This window comes from Atractosteus spatula, unplaced genomic scaffold (assembly GCF_055471065.1).
Source record: "Atractosteus spatula isolate fAtrSpa1 unplaced genomic scaffold, fAtrSpa1.hap1 Scaffold_236, whole genome shotgun sequence".
NCBI classification, from domain to species: Eukaryota; Metazoa; Chordata; class Actinopteri; order Semionotiformes; family Lepisosteidae; genus Atractosteus; species Atractosteus spatula.
The window spans coordinates 1-12,506 of record NW_028296804.1 but is presented as its reverse complement, the minus strand read 5'-3'; the positions used below and the strand labels follow the sequence as shown (position 1 = coordinate 12,506).

Genomic DNA, 12,506 nt, shown 5'->3' with positions numbered 1-12,506 from the left:
CTGTTTATTTGTCAGCTTTGGCGAGACACGGGTGCTTGTGTATTAGCGTGAGCGTTTTTTATTCTGATCATGAACAGTTTTACAAGTCCGCAAAGGATCGAGGAAAGGTTTATCGCCAGCTGAAAAGAGACACAGCGCTTCGGCTGTGGAGACTTGTTCGGCTGGCGTTCGGGGAGTCGCGTTTTTCAGAATTGTATTGAGATCGTTTTCCACAGAGCTCAGATGTCAAAGCACAGCAGCAGCTCTCCACAGCGATCCTCTATAGCGCCCTTTCTCCCGCAGCTCCGTCCTCATTGGAAGGAAGCAAGAAAAAAGCAGCGTCGTAAAAGAGGTGACGGAGCTGTCCTCTCTATAAGAAGGGTGCCAGCGAGCCTTGCTCTCGCTTACGGCCACACCCCCTTGAGCACGCCTGATCTCGTCTGATCTCGGAAGCTAAACAGGGATGGGCCTGGTTAGTACTTGGATGGGAGACCGCCTGGGAATACCAGGTGCTGTAAGCTTTTAAGCGCAGGAGGCGCCCTATCCCCGCTCGCTCGCTCATTCCCCTGTTCACACGTGCAGTGCGGCTTGTCCGTCTGTTTATTTGTCAGCTTTGGCGAGACACGGGTGCTTGTGTATTAGCGTGAGCGTTTTTTATTCTGATCATGAACAGTTTTACAAGTCCGCAAAGGATCGAGGAAAGGTTTATCGCCAGCTGAAAAGAGACACAGCGCTTCGGCTGTGGAGACTTGTTCGGCTGGCGTTCGGGGAGTCGCGTTTTTCAGAATTGTATTGAGATCGTTTTCCACAGAGCTCAGATGTCAAAGCACAGCAGCAGCTCTCCACAGCGATCCTCTATAGCGCCCTTTCTCCCGCAGCTCCGTCCTCATTGGAAGGAAGCAAGAGTGAAAGGCTGAAGTGAAATAGAGCGGGGACGAAGGCAGTGAAGAGAGAGAACGTGGGAAGAAGAGAAAAACGCAAGGGAAAAAAAGCAGCGTCGTAAAAGAGGTGACGGAGCTGTCCTCTCTATAAGAAGGGTGCCAGCGAGCCTTGCTCTCGCTTACGGCCACACCCCCTTGAGCACGCCTGATCTCGTCTGATCTCGGAAGCTAAACAGGGATGGGCCTGGTTAGTACTTGGATGGGAGACCGCCTGGGAATACCAGGTGCTGTAAGCTTTTAAGCGCAGGAGGCGCCCTATCCCCGCTCGCTCGCTCATTCCCCTGTTCACACGTGCAGTGCGGCTTGTCCGTCTGTTTATTTGTCAGCTTTGGCGAGACACGGGTGCTTGTGTATTAGCGTGAGCGTTTTTTATTCTGATCATGAACAGTTTTACAAGTCCGCAAAGGATCGAGGAAAGGTTTATCGCCAGCTGAAAAGAGACACAGCGCTTCGGCTGTGGAGACTTGTTCGGCTGGCGTTCGGGGAGTCGCGTTTTTCAGAATTGTATTGAGATCGTTTTCCACAGAGCTCAGATGTCAAAGCACAGCAGCAGCTCTCCACAGCGATCCTCTATAGCGCCCTTTCTCCCGCAGCTCCGTCCTCATTGGAAGGAAGCAAGAGTGAAAGGCTGAAGTGAAATAGAGCGGGGACGAAGGCAGTGAAGAGAGAGAACGTGGGAAGAAGAGAAAAACGCAAGGGAAAAAAAGCAGCGTCGTAAAAGAGGTGACGGAGCTGTCCTCTCTATAAGAAGGGTGCCAGCGAGCCTTGCTCTCGCTTACGGCCACACCCCCTTGAGCACGCCTGATCTCGTCTGATCTCGGAAGCTAAACAGGGATGGGCCTGGTTAGTACTTGGATGGGAGACCGCCTGGGAATACCAGGTGCTGTAAGCTTTTAAGCGCAGGAGGCGCCCTATCCCCGCTCGCTCGCTCATTCCCCTGTTCACACGTGCAGTGCGGCTTGTCCGTCTGTTTATTTGTCAGCTTTGGCGAGACACGGGTGCTTGTGTATTAGCGTGAGCGTTTTTTATTCTGATCATGAACAGTTTTACAAGTCCGCAAAGGATCGAGGAAAGGTTTATCGCCAGCTGAAAAGAGACACAGCGCTTCGGCTGTGGAGACTTGTTCGGCTGGCGTTCGGGGAGTCGCGTTTTTCAGAATTGTATTGAGATCGTTTTCCACAGAGCTCAGATGTCAAAGCACAGCAGCAGCTCTCCACAGCGATCCTCTATAGCGCCCTTTCTCCCGCAGCTCCGTCCTCATTGGAAGGAAGCAAGAAAAAAGCAGCGTCGTAAAAGAGGTGACGGAGCTGTCCTCTCTATAAGAAGGGTGCCAGCGAGCCTTGCTCTCGCTTACGGCCACACCCCCTTGAGCACGCCTGATCTCGTCTGATCTCGGAAGCTAAACAGGGATGGGCCTGGTTAGTACTTGGATGGGAGACCGCCTGGGAATACCAGGTGCTGTAAGCTTTTAAGCGCAGGAGGCGCCCTATCCCCGCTCGCTCGCTCATTCCCCTGTTCACACGTGCAGTGCGGCTTGTCCGTCTGTTTATTTGTCAGCTTTGGCGAGACACGGGTGCTTGTGTATTAGCGTGAGCGTTTTTTATTCTGATCATGAACAGTTTTACAAGTCCGCAAAGGATCGAGGAAAGGTTTATCGCCAGCTGAAAAGAGACACAGCGCTTCGGCTGTGGAGACTTGTTCGGCTGGCGTTCGGGGAGTCGCGTTTTTCAGAATTGTATTGAGATCGTTTTCCACAGAGCTCAGATGTCAAAGCACAGCAGCAGCTCTCCACAGCGATCCTCTATAGCGCCCTTTCTCCCGCAGCTCCGTCCTCATTGGAAGGAAGCAAGAGTGAAAGGCTGAAGTGAAATAGAGCGGGGACGAAGGCAGTGAAGAGAGAGAACGTGGGAAGAAGAGAAAAACGCAAGGGAAAAAAAGCAGCGTCGTAAAAGAGGTGACGGAGCTGTCCTCTCTATAAGAAGGGTGCCAGCGAGCCTTGCTCTCGCTTACGGCCACACCCCCTTGAGCACGCCTGATCTCGTCTGATCTCGGAAGCTAAACAGGGATGGGCCTGGTTAGTACTTGGATGGGAGACCGCCTGGGAATACCAGGTGCTGTAAGCTTTTAAGCGCAGGAGGCGCCCTATCCCCGCTCGCTCGCTCATTCCCCTGTTCACACGTGCAGTGCGGCTTGTCCGTCTGTTTATTTGTCAGCTTTGGCGAGACACGGGTGCTTGTGTATTAGCGTGAGCGTTTTTTATTCTGATCATGAACAGTTTTACAAGTCCGCAAAGGATCGAGGAAAGGTTTATCGCCAGCTGAAAAGAGACACAGCGCTTCGGCTGTGGAGACTTGTTCGGCTGGCGTTCGGGGAGTCGCGTTTTTCAGAATTGTATTGAGATCGTTTTCCACAGAGCTCAGATGTCAAAGCACAGCAGCAGCTCTCCACAGCGATCCTCTATAGCGCCCTTTCTCCCGCAGCTCCGTCCTCATTGGAAGGAAGCAAGAGTGAAAGGCTGAAGTGAAATAGAGCGGGGACGAAGGCAGTGAAGAGAGAGAACGTGGGAAGAAGAGAAAAACGCAAGGGAAAAAAAGCAGCGTCGTAAAAGAGGTGACGGAGCTGTCCTCTCTATAAGAAGGGTGCCAGCGAGCCTTGCTCTCGCTTACGGCCACACCCCCTTGAGCACGCCTGATCTCGTCTGATCTTGGAAGCTAAACAGGGATGGGCCTGGTTAGTTCTTGGATGGGAGACCGCCTGGGAATACCAGGTGCTGTAAGCTTTTAAGCGCAGGAGGCGCCCTATCCCCGCTCGCTCGCTCATTCCCCTGTTCACACGTGCAGTGCGGCTTGTCCGTCTGTTTATTTGTCAGCTTTGGCGAGACACGGGTGCTTGTGTATTAGCGTGAGCGTTTTTTATTCTGATCATGAACAGTTTTACAAGTCCGCAAAGGATCGAGGAAAGGTTTATCGCCAGCTGAAAAGAGACACAGCGCTTCGGCTGTGGAGACTTGTTCGGCTGGCGTTCGGGGAGTCGCGTTTTTCAGAATTGTATTGAGATCGTTTTCCACAGAGCTCAGATGTCAAAGCACAGCAGCAGCTCTCCACAGCGATCCTCTATAGCGCCCTTTCTCCCGCAGCTCCGTCCTCATTGGAAGGAAGCAAGAAAAAAGCAGCGTCGTAAAAGAGGTGACGGAGCTGTCCTCTCTATAAGAAGGGTGCCAGCGAGCCTTGCTCTCGCTTACGGCCACACCCCCTTGAGCACGCCTGATCTCGTCTGATCTCGGAAGCTAAACAGGGATGGGCCTGGTTAGTACTTGGATGGGAGACCGCCTGGGAATACCAGGTGCTGTAAGCTTTTAAGCGCAGGAGGCGCCCTATCCCCGCTCGCTCGCTCATTCCCCTGTTCACACGTGCAGTGCGGCTTGTCCGTCTGTTTATTTGTCAGCTTTGGCGAGACACGGGTGCTTGTGTATTAGCGTGAGCGTTTTTTATTCTGATCATGAACAGTTTTACAAGTCCGCAAAGGATCGAGGAAAGGTTTATCGCCAGCTGAAAAGAGACACAGCGCTTCGGCTGTGGAGACTTGTTCGGCTGGCGTTCGGGGAGTCGCGTTTTTCAGAATTGTATTGAGATCGTTTTCCACAGAGCTCAGATGTCAAAGCACAGCAGCAGCTCTCCACAGCGATCCTCTATAGCGCCCTTTCTCCCGCAGCTCCGTCCTCATTGGAAGGAAGCAAGAGTGAAAGGCTGAAGTGAAATAGAGCGGGGACGAAGGCAGTGAAGAGAGAGAACGTGGGAAGAAGAGAAAAACGCAAGGGAAAAAAAGCAGCGTCGTAAAAGAGGTGACGGAGCTGTCCTCTCTATAAGAAGGGTGCCAGCGAGCCTTGCTCTCGCTTACGGCCACACCCCCTTGAGCACGCCTGATCTCGTCTGATCTCGGAAGCTAAACAGGGATGGGCCTGGTTAGTACTTGGATGGGAGACCGCCTGGGAATACCAGGTGCTGTAAGCTTTTAAGCGCAGGAGGCGCCCTATCCCCGCTCGCTCGCTCATTCCCCTGTTCACACGTGCAGTGCGGCTTGTCCGTCTGTTTATTTGTCAGCTTTGGCGAGACACGGGTGCTTGTGTATTAGCGTGAGCGTTTTTTATTCTGATCATGAACAGTTTTACAAGTCCGCAAAGGATCGAGGAAAGGTTTATCGCCAGCTGAAAAGAGACACAGCGCTTCGGCTGTGGAGACTTGTTCGGCTGGCGTTCGGGGAGTCGCGTTTTTCAGAATTGTATTGAGATCGTTTTCCACAGAGCTCAGATGTCAAAGCACAGCAGCAGCTCTCCACAGCGATCCTCTATAGCGCCCTTTCTCCCGCAGCTCCGTCCTCATTGGAAGGAAGCAAGAAAAAAGCAGCGTCGTAAAAGAGGTGACGGAGCTGTCCTCTCTATAAGAAGGGTGCCAGCGAGCCTTGCTCTCGCTTACGGCCACACCCCCTTGAGCACGCCTGATCTCGTCTGATCTCGGAAGCTAAACAGGGATGGGCCTGGTTAGTACTTGGATGGGAGACCGCCTGGGAATACCAGGTGCTGTAAGCTTTTAAGCGCAGGAGGCGCCCTATCCCCGCTCGCTCGCTCATTCCCCTGTTCACACGTGCAGTGCGGCTTGTCCGTCTGTTTATTTGTCAGCTTTGGCGAGACACGGGTGCTTGTGTATTAGCGTGAGCGTTTTTTATTCTGATCATGAACAGTTTTACAAGTCCGCAAAGGATCGAGGAAAGGTTTATCGCCAGCTGAAAAGAGACACAGCGCTTCGGCTGTGGAGACTTGTTCGGCTGGCGTTCGGGGAGTCGCGTTTTTCAGAATTGTATTGAGATCGTTTTCCACAGAGCTCAGATGTCAAAGCACAGCAGCAGCTCTCCACAGCGATCCTCTATAGCGCCCTTTCTCCCGCAGCTCCGTCCTCATTGGAAGGAAGCAAGAGTGAAAGGCTGAAGTGAAATAGAGCGGGGACGAAGGCAGTGAAGAGAGAGAACGTGGGAAGAAGAGAAAAACGCAAGGGAAAAAAAGCAGCGTCGTAAAAGAGGTGACGGAGCTGTCCTCTCTATAAGAAGGGTGCCAGCGAGCCTTGCTCTCGCTTACGGCCACACCCCCTTGAGCACGCCTGATCTCGTCTGATCTCGGAAGCTAAACAGGGATGGGCCTGGTTAGTACTTGGATGGGAGACCGCCTGGGAATACCAGGTGCTGTAAGCTTTTAAGCGCAGGAGGCGCCCTATCCCCGCTCGCTCGCTCATTCCCCTGTTCACACGTGCAGTGCGGCTTGTCCGTCTGTTTATTTGTCAGCTTTGGCGAGACACGGGTGCTTGTGTATTAGCGTGAGCGTTTTTTATTCTGATCATGAACAGTTTTACAAGTCCGCAAAGGATCGAGGAAAGGTTTATCGCCAGCTGAAAAGAGACACAGCGCTTCGGCTGTGGAGACTTGTTCGGCTGGCGTTCGGGGAGTCGCGTTTTTCAGAATTGTATTGAGATCGTTTTCCACAGAGCTCAGATGTCAAAGCACAGCAGCAGCTCTCCACAGCGATCCTCTATAGCGCCCTTTCTCCCGCAGCTCCGTCCTCATTGGAAGGAAGCAAGAGTGAAAGGCTGAAGTGAAATAGAGCGGGGACGAAGGCAGTGAAGAGAGAGAACGTGGGAAGAAGAGAAAAACGCAAGGGAAAAAAAGCAGCGTCGTAAAAGAGGTGACGGAGCTGTCCTCTCTATAAGAAGGGTGCCAGCGAGCCTTGCTCTCGCTTACGGCCACACCCCCTTGAGCACGCCTGATCTCGTCTGATCTTGGAAGCTAAACAGGGATGGGCCTGGTTAGTTCTTGGATGGGAGACCGCCTGGGAATACCAGGTGCTGTAAGCTTTTAAGCGCAGGAGGCGCCCTATCCCCGCTCGCTCGCTCATTCCCCTGTTCACACGTGCAGTGCGGCTTGTCCGTCTGTTTATTTGTCAGCTTTGGCGAGACACGGGTGCTTGTGTATTAGCGTGAGCGTTTTTTATTCTGATCATGAACAGTTTTACAAGTCCGCAAAGGATCGAGGAAAGGTTTATCGCCAGCTGAAAAGAGACACAGCGCTTCGGCTGTGGAGACTTGTTCGGCTGGCGTTCGGGGAGTCGCGTTTTTCAGAATTGTATTGAGATCGTTTTCCACAGAGCTCAGATGTCAAAGCACAGCAGCAGCTCTCCACAGCGATCCTCTATAGCGCCCTTTCTCCCGCAGCTCCGTCCTCATTGGAAGGAAGCAAGAAAAAAGCAGCGTCGTAAAAGAGGTGACGGAGCTGTCCTCTCTATAAGAAGGGTGCCAGCGAGCCTTGCTCTCGCTTACGGCCACACCCCCTTGAGCACGCCTGATCTCGTCTGATCTCGGAAGCTAAACAGGGATGGGCCTGGTTAGTACTTGGATGGGAGACCGCCTGGGAATACCAGGTGCTGTAAGCTTTTAAGCGCAGGAGGCGCCCTATCCCCGCTCGCTCGCTCATTCCCCTGTTCACACGTGCAGTGCGGCTTGTCCGTCTGTTTATTTGTCAGCTTTGGCGAGACACGGGTGCTTGTGTATTAGCGTGAGCGTTTTTTATTCTGATCATGAACAGTTTTACAAGTCCGCAAAGGATCGAGGAAAGGTTTATCGCCAGCTGAAAAGAGACACAGCGCTTCGGCTGTGGAGACTTGTTCGGCTGGCGTTCGGGGAGTCGCGTTTTTCAGAATTGTATTGAGATCGTTTTCCACAGAGCTCAGATGTCAAAGCACAGCAGCAGCTCTCCACAGCGATCCTCTATAGCGCCCTTTCTCCCGCAGCTCCGTCCTCATTGGAAGGAAGCAAGAGTGAAAGGCTGAAGTGAAATAGAGCGGGGACGAAGGCAGTGAAGAGAGAGAACGTGGGAAGAAGAGAAAAACGCAAGGGAAAAAAAGCAGCGTCGTAAAAGAGGTGACGGAGCTGTCCTCTCTATAAGAAGGGTGCCAGCGAGCCTTGCTCTCGCTTACGGCCACACCCCCTTGAGCACGCCTGATCTCGTCTGATCTCGGAAGCTAAACAGGGATGGGCCTGGTTAGTACTTGGATGGGAGACCGCCTGGGAATACCAGGTGCTGTAAGCTTTTAAGCGCAGGAGGCGCCCTATCCCCGCTCGCTCGCTCATTCCCCTGTTCACACGTGCAGTGCGGCTTGTCCGTCTGTTTATTTGTCAGCTTTGGCGAGACACGGGTGCTTGTGTATTAGCGTGAGCGTTTTTTATTCTGATCATGAACAGTTTTACAAGTCCGCAAAGGATCGAGGAAAGGTTTATCGCCAGCTGAAAAGAGACACAGCGCTTCGGCTGTGGAGACTTGTTCGGCTGGCGTTCGGGGAGTCGCGTTTTTCAGAATTGTATTGAGATCGTTTTCCACAGAGCTCAGATGTCAAAGCACAGCAGCAGCTCTCCACAGCGATCCTCTATAGCGCCCTTTCTCCCGCAGCTCCGTCCTCATTGGAAGGAAGCAAGAAAAAAGCAGCGTCGTAAAAGAGGTGACGGAGCTGTCCTCTCTATAAGAAGGGTGCCAGCGAGCCTTGCTCTCGCTTACGGCCACACCCCCTTGAGCACGCCTGATCTCGTCTGATCTCGGAAGCTAAACAGGGATGGGCCTGGTTAGTACTTGGATGGGAGACCGCCTGGGAATACCAGGTGCTGTAAGCTTTTAAGCGCAGGAGGCGCCCTATCCCCGCTCGCTCGCTCATTCCCCTGTTCACACGTGCAGTGCGGCTTGTCCGTCTGTTTATTTGTCAGCTTTGGCGAGACACGGGTGCTTGTGTATTAGCGTGAGCGTTTTTTATTCTGATCATGAACAGTTTTACAAGTCCGCAAAGGATCGAGGAAAGGTTTATCGCCAGCTGAAAAGAGACACAGCGCTTCGGCTGTGGAGACTTGTTCGGCTGGCGTTCGGGGAGTCGCGTTTTTCATAATTGTATTGAGATCGTTTTCCACAGAGCTCAGATGTCAAAGCACAGCAGCAGCTCTCCACAGCGATCCTCTATAGCGCCCTTTCTCCCGCAGCTCCGTCCTCATTGGAAGGAAGCAAGAAAAAAGCAGCGTCGTAAAAGAGGTGACGGAGCTGTCCTCTCTATAAGAAGGGTGCCAGCGAGCCTTGCTCTCGCTTACGGCCACACCCCCTTGAGCACGCCTGATCTCGTCTGATCTCGGAAGCTAAACAGGGATGGGCCTGGTTAGTACTTGGATGGGAGACCGCCTGGGAATACCAGGTGCTGTAAGCTTTTAAGCGCAGGAGGCGCCCTATCCCCGCTCGCTCGCTCATTCCCCTGTTCACACGTGCAGTGCGGCTTGTCCGTCTGTTTATTTGTCAGCTTTGGCGAGACACGGGTGCTTGTGTATTAGCGTGAGCGTTTTTTATTCTGATCATGAACAGTTTTACAAGTCCGCAAAGGATCGAGGAAAGGTTTCTCGCCAGCTGAAAAGAGACACAGCGCTTCGGCTGTGGAGACTTGTTCGGCTGGCGTTCGGGGAGTCGCGTTTTTCATAATTGTATTGAGATCGTTTTCCACAGAGCTCAGATGTCAAAGCACAGCAGCAGCTCTCCACAGCGATCCTCTATAGCGCCCTTTCTCCCGCAGCTCCGTCCTCATTGGAAGGAAGCAAGAAAAAAGCAGCGTCGTAAAAGAGGTGACGGAGCTGTCCTCTCTATAAGAAGGGTGCCAGCGAGCCTTGCTCTCGCTTACGGCCACACCCCCTTGAGCACGCCTGATCTCGTCTGATCTCGGAAGCTAAACAGGGATGGGCCTGGTTAGTACTTGGATGGGAGACCGCCTGGGAATACCAGGTGCTGTAAGCTTTTAAGCGCAGGAGGCGCCCTATCCCCGCTCGCTCGCTCATTCCCCTGTTCACACGTGCAGTGCGGCTTGTCCGTCTGTTTATTTGTCAGCTTTGGCGAGACACGGGTGCTTGTGTATTAGCGTGAGCGTTTTTTATTCTGATCATGAACAGTTTTACAAGTCCGCAAAGGATCGAGGAAAGGTTTATCGCCAGCTGAAAAGAGACACAGCGCTTCGGCTGTGGAGACTTGTTCGGCTGGCGTTCGGGGAGTCGCGTTTTTCAGAATTGTATTGAGATCGTTTTCCACAGAGCTCAGATGTCAAAGCACAGCAGCAGCTCTCCACAGCGATCCTCTATAGCGCCCTTTCTCCCGCAGCTCCGTCCTCATTGGAAGGAAGCAAGAGTGAAAGGCTGAAGTGAAATAGAGCGGGGACGAAGGCAGTGAAGAGAGAGAACGTGGGAAGAAGAGAAAAACGCAAGGGAAAAAAAGCAGCGTCGTAAAAGAGGTGACGGAGCTGTCCTCTCTATAAGAAGGGTGCCAGCGAGCCTTGCTCTCGCTTACGGCCACACCCCCTTGAGCACGCCTGATCTCGTCTGATCTCGGAAGCTAAACAGGGATGGGCCTGGTTAGTACTTGGATGGGAGACCGCCTGGGAATACCAGGTGCTGTAAGCTTTTAAGCGCAGGAGGCGCCCTATCCCCGCTCGCTCGCTCATTCCCCTGTTCACACGTGCAGTGCGGCTTGTCCGTCTGTTTATTTGTCAGCTTTGGCGAGACACGGGTGCTTGTGTATTAGCGTGAGCGTTTTTTATTCTGATCATGAACAGTTTTACAAGTCCGCAAAGGATCGAGGAAAGGTTTATCGCCAGCTGAAAAGAGACACAGCGCTTCGGCTGTGGAGACTTGTTCGGCTGGCGTTCGGGGAGTCGCGTTTTTCAGAATTGTATTGAGATCGTTTTCCACAGAGCTCAGATGTCAAAGCACAGCAGCAGCTCTCCACAGCGATCCTCTATAGCGCCCTTTCTCCCGCAGCTCCGTCCTCATTGGAAGGAAGCAAGAGTGAAAGGCTGAAGTGAAATAGAGCGGGGACGAAGGCAGTGAAGAGAGAGAACGTGGGAAGAAGAGAAAAACGCAAGGGAAAAAAAGCAGCGTCGTAAAAGAGGTGACGGAGCTGTCCTCTCTATAAGAAGGGTGCCAGCGAGCCTTGCTCTCGCTTACGGCCACACCCCCTTGAGCACGCCTGATCTCGTCTGATCTCGGAAGCTAAACAGGGATGGGCCTGGTTAGTACTTGGATGGGAGACCGCCTGGGAATACCAGGTGCTGTAAGCTTTTAAGCGCAGGAGGCGCCCTATCCCCGCTCGCTCGCTCATTCCCCTGTTCACACGTGCAGTGCGGCTTGTCCGTCTGTTTATTTGTCAGCTTTGGCGAGACACGGGTGCTTGTGTATTAGCGTGAGCGTTTTTTATTCTGATCATGAACAGTTTTACAAGTCCGCAAAGGATCGAGGAAAGGTTTATCGCCAGCTGAAAAGAGACACAGCGCTTCGGCTGTGGAGACTTGTTCGGCTGGCGTTCGGGGAGTCGCGTTTTTCAGAATTGTATTGAGATCGTTTTCCACAGAGCTCAGATGTCAAAGCACAGCAGCAGCTCTCCACAGCGATCCTCTATAGCGCCCTTTCTCCCGCAGCTCCGTCCTCATTGGAAGGAAGCAAGAGTGAAAGGCTGAAGTGAAATAGAGCGGGGACGAAGGCAGTGAAGAGAGAGAACGTGGGAAGAAGAGAAAAACGCAAGGGAAAAAAAGCAGCGTCGTAAAAGAGGTGACGGAGCTGTCCTCTCTATAAGAAGGGTGCCAGCGAGCCTGGCTCTCGCTTGCGGCCACACCCCCTTGAGCACGCCTGATCTCGTCTGATCTCGGAAGCTAAACAGGGATGGGCCTGGTTAGTACTTGGATGGGAGACCGCCTGGGAATACCAGGTGCTGTAAGCTTTTAAGCGCAGGAGGCGCCCTATCCCCGCTCGCTCGCTCATTCCCCTGTTCACACGTGCAGTGCGGCTTGTCCGTCTGTTTATTTGTCAGCTTTGGCGAGACACGGGTGCTTGTGTATTAGCGTGAGCGTTTTTTATTCTGATCATGAACAGTTTTACAAGTCCGCAAAGGATCGAGGAAAGGTTTATCGCCAGCTGAAAAGAGACACAGCGCTTCGGCTGTGGAGACTTGTTCGGCTGGCGTTCGGGGAGTCGCGTTTTTCAGAATTGTATTGAGATCGTTTTCCACAGAGCTCAGATGTCAAAGCACAGCAGCAGCTCTCCACAGCGATCCTCTATAGCGCCCTTTCTCCCGCAGCTCCGTCCTCATTGGAAGGAAGCAAGAGTGAAAGGCTGAAGTGAAATAGAGCGGGGACGAAGGCAGTGAAGAGAGAGAACGTGGGAAGAAGAGAAAAACGCAAGGGAAAAAAAGCAGCGTCGTAAAAGAGGTGACGGAGCTGTCCTCTCTATAAGAAGGGTGCCAGCGAGCCTTGCTCTCGCTTACGGCCACACCCCCTTGAGCACGCCTGATCTCGTCTGATCTCGGAAGCTAAACAGGGATGGGCCTGGTTAGTACTTGGATGGGAGACCGCCTGGGAATACCAGGTGCTGTAAGCTTTTAAGCGCAGGAGGCGCCCTATCCCCGCTCGCTCGCTCATTCCCCTGTTCACACGTGCAGTGCGGCTTGTCCGTCTGTTTATTTGTCAGCTTTGGCGAGACACGGGTG

General features: G+C 52.9%; 18 non-coding genes and 2 pseudogenes across 18 annotated transcripts; all 20 read left to right on the top strand.

The window, feature by feature from the left end:
• Positions 1 to 381: 381 nt before the first annotated feature.
• LOC148808192 (5S ribosomal RNA) lies at positions 382 to 500 on the top strand. Its single transcript, XR_016088338.1, has one exon. It is a non-coding gene; the product is annotated as a 5S ribosomal RNA (ribosomal RNA).
• A 537-nt stretch (positions 501 to 1,037) lies between these two features.
• LOC148808191 (5S ribosomal RNA) lies at positions 1,038 to 1,156 on the top strand. Its single transcript, XR_016088337.1, has one exon. It is a non-coding gene; the product is annotated as a 5S ribosomal RNA (ribosomal RNA).
• Positions 1,157 to 1,693: 537 nt separating this feature from the next.
• LOC148808190 (5S ribosomal RNA) lies at positions 1,694 to 1,812 on the top strand. The gene has a single exon (XR_016088335.1). It is a non-coding gene; the product is annotated as a 5S ribosomal RNA (ribosomal RNA).
• Positions 1,813 to 2,268: 456 nt separating this feature from the next.
• Positions 2,269 to 2,387, top strand: LOC148808189 (5S ribosomal RNA). Its single transcript, XR_016088334.1, has one exon. It is a non-coding gene; the product is annotated as a 5S ribosomal RNA (ribosomal RNA).
• Positions 2,388 to 2,924: 537 nt separating this feature from the next.
• LOC148808188 (5S ribosomal RNA) lies at positions 2,925 to 3,043 on the top strand. The gene has a single exon (XR_016088333.1). It is a non-coding gene; the product is annotated as a 5S ribosomal RNA (ribosomal RNA).
• A 537-nt stretch (positions 3,044 to 3,580) lies between these two features.
• LOC148808187 (5S ribosomal RNA) lies at positions 3,581 to 3,699 on the top strand (annotated as a pseudogene).
• Positions 3,700 to 4,155: 456 nt separating this feature from the next.
• Positions 4,156 to 4,274, top strand: LOC148808186 (5S ribosomal RNA). Its single transcript, XR_016088332.1, has one exon. It is a non-coding gene; the product is annotated as a 5S ribosomal RNA (ribosomal RNA).
• A 537-nt stretch (positions 4,275 to 4,811) lies between these two features.
• On the top strand, positions 4,812 to 4,930 carry LOC148808185 (5S ribosomal RNA). The gene has a single exon (XR_016088331.1). It is a non-coding gene; the product is annotated as a 5S ribosomal RNA (ribosomal RNA).
• Positions 4,931 to 5,386: 456 nt separating this feature from the next.
• LOC148808184 (5S ribosomal RNA) lies at positions 5,387 to 5,505 on the top strand. The gene has a single exon (XR_016088330.1). It is a non-coding gene; the product is annotated as a 5S ribosomal RNA (ribosomal RNA).
• Positions 5,506 to 6,042: 537 nt separating this feature from the next.
• LOC148808183 (5S ribosomal RNA) lies at positions 6,043 to 6,161 on the top strand. Its single transcript, XR_016088329.1, has one exon. It is a non-coding gene; the product is annotated as a 5S ribosomal RNA (ribosomal RNA).
• Positions 6,162 to 6,698: 537 nt separating this feature from the next.
• Positions 6,699 to 6,817, top strand: LOC148808182 (5S ribosomal RNA; annotated as a pseudogene).
• A 456-nt stretch (positions 6,818 to 7,273) lies between these two features.
• On the top strand, positions 7,274 to 7,392 carry LOC148808181 (5S ribosomal RNA). The gene has a single exon (XR_016088328.1). It is a non-coding gene; the product is annotated as a 5S ribosomal RNA (ribosomal RNA).
• A 537-nt stretch (positions 7,393 to 7,929) lies between these two features.
• Positions 7,930 to 8,048, top strand: LOC148808180 (5S ribosomal RNA). Its single transcript, XR_016088327.1, has one exon. It is a non-coding gene; the product is annotated as a 5S ribosomal RNA (ribosomal RNA).
• Positions 8,049 to 8,504: 456 nt separating this feature from the next.
• LOC148808179 (5S ribosomal RNA) lies at positions 8,505 to 8,623 on the top strand. Its single transcript, XR_016088324.1, has one exon. It is a non-coding gene; the product is annotated as a 5S ribosomal RNA (ribosomal RNA).
• A 456-nt stretch (positions 8,624 to 9,079) lies between these two features.
• Positions 9,080 to 9,198, top strand: LOC148808178 (5S ribosomal RNA). Its single transcript, XR_016088369.1, has one exon. It is a non-coding gene; the product is annotated as a 5S ribosomal RNA (ribosomal RNA).
• A 456-nt stretch (positions 9,199 to 9,654) lies between these two features.
• LOC148808177 (5S ribosomal RNA) lies at positions 9,655 to 9,773 on the top strand. Its single transcript, XR_016088358.1, has one exon. It is a non-coding gene; the product is annotated as a 5S ribosomal RNA (ribosomal RNA).
• Positions 9,774 to 10,310: 537 nt separating this feature from the next.
• Positions 10,311 to 10,429, top strand: LOC148808176 (5S ribosomal RNA). The gene has a single exon (XR_016088347.1). It is a non-coding gene; the product is annotated as a 5S ribosomal RNA (ribosomal RNA).
• A 537-nt stretch (positions 10,430 to 10,966) lies between these two features.
• On the top strand, positions 10,967 to 11,085 carry LOC148808175 (5S ribosomal RNA). Its single transcript, XR_016088336.1, has one exon. It is a non-coding gene; the product is annotated as a 5S ribosomal RNA (ribosomal RNA).
• Positions 11,086 to 11,622: 537 nt separating this feature from the next.
• LOC148808174 (5S ribosomal RNA) lies at positions 11,623 to 11,741 on the top strand. Its single transcript, XR_016088323.1, has one exon. It is a non-coding gene; the product is annotated as a 5S ribosomal RNA (ribosomal RNA).
• A 537-nt stretch (positions 11,742 to 12,278) lies between these two features.
• On the top strand, positions 12,279 to 12,397 carry LOC148808173 (5S ribosomal RNA). Its single transcript, XR_016088318.1, has one exon. It is a non-coding gene; the product is annotated as a 5S ribosomal RNA (ribosomal RNA).
• Positions 12,398 to 12,506: the final 109 nt, after the last annotated feature.